This window comes from Pseudophryne corroboree, chromosome 7, assembly GCF_028390025.1.
Source record: "Pseudophryne corroboree isolate aPseCor3 chromosome 7, aPseCor3.hap2, whole genome shotgun sequence".
Lineage (NCBI taxonomy): Eukaryota > Metazoa > Chordata > Amphibia > Anura > Myobatrachidae > Pseudophryne > Pseudophryne corroboree.
Genome location: NC_086450.1, coordinates 513993853 through 513999852, shown reverse-complemented (window position 1 = coordinate 513999852; position 6000 = coordinate 513993853).

Genomic DNA, 6000 nt, shown 5'->3' with positions numbered 1-6000 from the left:
CGTCAGGGGCTCTAAAGCGCCCGCTACCTCAGATGGTCGACACAGACCCAGACACGGATACTGACTCCAGTGTCGACGGTGAGGAGACAAACGTAATGTCCAGTAGGGCCACACGTTACATGATCACGGCAATGAAGGAGGCGTTGAACATTTCTGACACTACAAGTACCACAAAAAAGGGTATTATGTGGGGTGTGAAAAAACTATCCGTAGTTTTTCCTGAATCAGATGAATTGAATGAGGTGTGTGTTATTAAGCGTGGGTTTCCCCCGATAAAAAACTGCTGATTTCTAATAAATTATTGGCACTATACCCTTTCCCGCCAGAGGTTAGGGCGCGTTGGGAAACACCCCCTAGGGTAGATAAGGCGCTTACACGCTTATCAAAACAAGTGGCGTTACCGTCCCCTGATACGGCCGCCCTCAAGGAACCAGCTGATAGAAGGCTGGAAAATATCCTAAAAGGTATATACACACATACTGGTGTTATACTGCGACCAGCAATCGCCTCAGCATGGATGTGCAGCGCTGGAGTGGCTTGGTCGGATTCCCTGACTGAAAATATTGATACCCTGGATAGGGACAGTATATTATTAACTATAGAGCATTTAAAGGATGCATTACTATATATGCGAGATGCACAGAGGGATATTTGCACCCTGGCATCAAGAGTAAGTGCGATGTCCATTTCTGCCAGAAGAGGGTTATGGACGCGACAGTGGTCAGGTGATGCGGATTCCAAACGACATATGGAAGTATTGCCGTATAAAGGGGAGGAGTTATTTGGGGTCGGTCTATCGGACCTGGTGGCCACGGCAACAGCTGTAAAAATCCACCTTTTTACCCCAGGTCACCTCTCAGCAGAAAAAGACACCGTCTTTTCAAACTCAGTCCTTTCGTCCCCATAAGGGCAAGCGGGCAAAAGGCCACTCATTTCTGCCCCGGGGCAGAGGAAGGGGAAAAAGACTGCACCAGGCAGCCTCTTCCCAGGAACAGAAGCCCTCCCCCGCTTCTGCCAAGTCTTCAGCATGACGCTGGGGCTTTACAAGCGGACTCAGGCACGGTGGGTGCCCGTCTCAAAAATTTCAACGCGCAGTGGGCTCACTCGCAAGTGGACCCCTGGATCCTGCAGGTAGTATCACAGGGGTACAAATTGGAATTCGAGACGTCTCCCCCTCGCCGGTTCCTGAAGTCTGCTCTACCAACGTCTCCCTCCGACAGGGAGGCAGTATTGGAAGCTATTCACAAGCTGTATTCCCAGCAGGTGATTATCAAGGTACCCCTCCTACAACAGGGAAAGGGGTATTATTCCACGCTGTTTGTGGTACCGAAGCCGGACGGCTCGGTGAGACCAATTTTAAATCTAAAATCCTTGAACACTTACATAAAAAGGTTCAAATTCAAGATGGAGTCACTCAGAGCAGTGATAGCGAACCTGGAAGAAGGGGACTATATGGTATCTCTGGACATCAAAGATGCTTATCTCCATGTCCCAATCTACCCTTCTCACCAAGGGTACCTCAGGTTTGTGGTACAAAACTGTCATTATCAGTTTCAGACGCTGCCGTTTGGATTGTCCACGGCACCCCGGGTCTTTACCAAGGTAATGGCCGAAATGATGATTCTTCTTCGAAGAAAAGGCGTCTTAATTATCCCTTAGTTGGACGATCTCCTGATAAGGGCAAGGTCCAGGGAACAGTTAGAGGTCGGAGTAGCACTATCTCAGGTAGTGCTACGTCAGCACGGGTGGATTCTAAATATTCCAAAATCGCAGCTGATTCCAACAACACGTCTACTGTTCCTAGGGATGATTCTGGACACAGTCCAGAAAAAGGTGTTTCTCCCGGAGGAGAAGGCCAGGGAGTTATCCGAGCTAGTCAGGAACCTCCTAAAACCAGGACAAGTGTCAGTGCATCAATGCACAAGGGTCCTGGGAAAGATGGTGGCTTCTTACGAAGCGATTCCATTCGGAAGATTCCACGCAAGAACTTTTCAGTGGGATCTGCTGGACAAGTGGTCCGGATCGCATCTTCAGATGCATCAGCGGATAACCCTATCTCCAAGGACAAGGGTGTCTCTCCTGTGGTGGTTACAGAGTGCTCATCTCCTAGAGGGCCGCAGATTCGGCATTCAGGATTGGGTCCTGGTGACCACGGATGCCAGCCTGAGAGGCTGGGGAGCAGTCACACAGGGAAAAAATTTCCAGGGCTTGTGGTCAAGCATGGAAACGTCACTTCACATAAATATCCTGGAACTAAGGGCCATTTACAATGCCCTAAGTCAGGCAAGGCCTCTGCTTCAGGGTCAGCCGGTGTTGATCCAGTCGGACAACATCACGGCAGTCGCCCACGTAAACAGACAGGGCGGCACAAGAAGCAGGAGGGCAATGACGGAAGTTGCAAGGATTCTTCGCTGGGCAGAAAATCGTGTGATAGCACTGTCAGCAGTGTTCATTCCGGGAGTGGACAACTGGGAAGCAGACTTCCTCAGCAGACACGATCTTCACCCGGGGGAGTGGGGACTTCACCCAGAAGTCTTCCACATGATTGTGAACCGTTGGGAAAAACCAAAGGTGGACATGATGGCGTCCCGCCTCAACAAAAAACTGGACAGATATTGCGCCAGGTCAAGGGACCCTCAGGCAATAGCTGTGGACGCTCTGGTAACACCGTGGGTGTACCAGTCAGTATATGTGTTCCCTCCTCTGCCTCTCATACCCAAGGTACTGAGAATCATAAGAAGGAGAGGTGTAAAGACTATACTCGTGGCTCCGGATTGGCCAAGAAGGACTTGGTACCCGGAAATTCAAGAGATGCTCACGGAAGACCCGTGGCCTCTACCTCTAAGAAAGGACCTGCTCCAGCAGGGACCATGTCTGTTCCAAGACTTACCGCGGCTGCGTTTGACGGCATGGCGGTTGAACGCCGGATCCTGAAGGAAAAAGGCATTCCAGATGAAGTTATCCCTACCCTGATCAAAGCCAGGAAGGATGTAACTGTGCAACATTATCACCGTATTTGGCGTAAATATGTTGCGTGGTGTGAGGCCAGGAAGGCATGGTCCTTAGGGGTGGATTGGGATGGCAAACCAGCCCGGGAAATGTGTAGAAACAGCCCTAACGAAGGCAGGGTCTTTTGAATGGGTGGGGTCTGTCCCTCGACATAGAGCATGATTCTGAGTCTTGACCTTCCTTGAATCTTTTGCTGCAGTTGCGCTTTAGACATTTACTGTATGCTGATGCTGCTACAAAGCCCTTCCCTGATGGGGTGTGGTTCATCAAATCGACAGTGTCTAGGTCGACAATGTTTAGGTCGACAGTCACTAGGTCGACATGGATGGAAGGTCGACAGGGTTTCTAGGTCGACATGTGCTAGGTCGACAGGTCTAAAGGTCGACATGAGGATTTATTTATTTTTGGTGTCGTTTTCTTCGTAGAGTGACCGGGATCCCCAATTAGTGCACCGCTACGCTCGCCATGCTTCGGGCATGGTGCCTTCGCTCCGCTACCGCTTCGCTCAGCACACTTTACCGTTCCAGTCGTAGTCCACGTGGATCGTTAAGTATGAAAAAATAAAAAAAAATAAGAATTTACTCACCGGTAATTCTATTTCTCGTAGTCCGTAGTGGATGCTGGGAACTCCGTAAGGACCATGGGGAATAGCGGCTCCGCAGGAGTCTGGGCACAACTAAAAGAAAGCTTTTAGACTACCTGGTGTGCACTGGCTCCTCCCACTATGACCCTCCTCCAGACCTCAGTTAGGATACTGTGCCCGGAAGAGCTGACACAATAAGGAAAGGATTTGGAATCCCGGGTAAGACTCATACCAGCCACACCAATCACACCGTATAACTCGTGATAACCATACCCAGTTAACAGTATGAAATTTAACTGAGACTCTCAACAGATGGCTCATAACAATTAGAGATGAGCGCCGGAAATTTTTCGGGTTTTGTGTTTTGGTTTTGGGTTCGGTTCCGCGGCCGTGTTTTGGGTTCGACCGCGTTTTGGCAAAACCTAACCGAATTTTTTTTGTCGGATTCGGGTGTGTTTTGGATTCGGGTGTTTTTTTCCAAAAAACCTAAAAAACAGCTTAAATCATAGAATTTGGGGGTCATTTTGATCCCAAAGTATTATTAACCTCAAAAACCATCATTTCCACTCATTTTCAGTCTATTCTGAATACCTCACACCTCACAATATTATTTTTAGTCCTAAAATTTGCACCGAGGTCGCTGGATGACTAAGCTAAGCGACCCTAGTGGCCGACACAAACACCTGGCCCATCTAGGAGTGGCACTGCAGTGTCACGCAGGATGTCCCTTCCAAAAAACCCTCCCCAAACAGCACATGACGCAAAGAAAAAAAGAGGCGCAATGAGGTAGCTGTGTGAGTAAGATAAGCGACCCTAGTGGCCGACACAAACACCGGGCCCATCTAGGAGTGGCACTGCAGTGTCACGCAGGATGTCCCTTCCAAAAAACCCTCCCCAAACAGCACATGACGCAAAGAAAAAAAGAGGCGCAATGAGGTAGCTGTGTGAGTAAGATAAGCGACCCTAGTGGCCGACACAAACACCGGGCCCATCTAGGAGTGGCACTGCAGTGTCACGCAGGATGTCCCTTCCAAAAAACCCTCCCCAAACAGCACATGACGCAAAGAAAAAAAGAGGCGCAATGAGGTAGCTGTGTGAGTAAGATAAGCGACCCTAGTGGCCGACACAAACACCGGGCCCATCTAGGAGTGGCACTGCAGTGTCACGCAGGATGTCCCTTCCAAAAAACCCTCCCCAAACAGCACATGACGCAAAGAAAAAAAGAGGCGTAATGAGGTAGCTGTGTGAGTAAGATAAGCGACCCAAGTGGCCGACACAAACACCGGGCCCATCTAGGAGTGGCACTGCAGTGTCACGCAGGATGGCCCTTCCAAAAAACCCTCCCCAAACAGCACATGACGCAAAGAAAAAAAGAGGCGCAATGAGGTAGCTGTGTGAGTAAGATAAGCGACCCTAGTGGCCGACACAAACACCGGGCCCATCTAGGAGTGGCACTGCAGTGTCACGCAGGATGGCCCTTCCAAAAAACCCTCCCCAAACAGCACATGACGCAAAGAAAAATTAAAGAAAAAAAGAGGTGCAAGATGGAATTGTCCTTGGGCCCTCCCACCCACCCTTATGTTGTATAAACAGGACATGCACACTTTAACCAACCCATCATTTCAGTGACAGGGTCTGCCACACGACTGTGACTGATATGACGGGTTGGTTTGGACCCCCACCAAAAAAGAAGCAATTAATCTCTCCTTGCACAAACTGGCTCTACAGAGGCAAGATGTCCACCTCATCATCATCCTCCGATATATCACCGTGTACATCCCCCTCCTCACAGATTATCAATTCGTCCCCACTGGAATCCACCATCTCAGCTCCCTGTGTACTTTGTGGAGGCAATTGCTGCTGGTCAATGTCTCCGCGGAGGAATTGATTATAATTCATTTTAATGAACATCATCTTCTCCACATTTTCTGGATGTAACCTCGTACGCCGATTGCTGACAAGGTGAGCGGCGGCACTAAACACTCTTTCGGAGTACACACTTGTGGGAGGGCAACTTAGGTAGAATAAAGCCAGTTTGTGCAAGGGCCTCCAAATTGCCTCTTTTTCCTGCCAGTATAAGTACGGACTGTGTGACGTGCCTACTTGGATGCGGTCACTCATATAATCCTCCACCATTCTTTCAATGTTGAGAGAATCATATGCAGTGACAGTAGACGACATGTCCGTAATCGTTGTCAGGTCCTTCAGTCCGGACCAGATGTCAGCATCAGCAGTCGCTCCAGACTGCCCTGCATCACCGCCAGCGGGTGGGCTCGGAATTCTGAGCCTTTTCCTCGCACCCCCAGTTGCGGGAGAATGTGAAGGAGGAGATGTTGACAGGTCGCGTTCCGCTTGACTTGACAATTTTCTCACCAGCAGGTCTTTCAACCCCAGCAGACTTGTGTCTG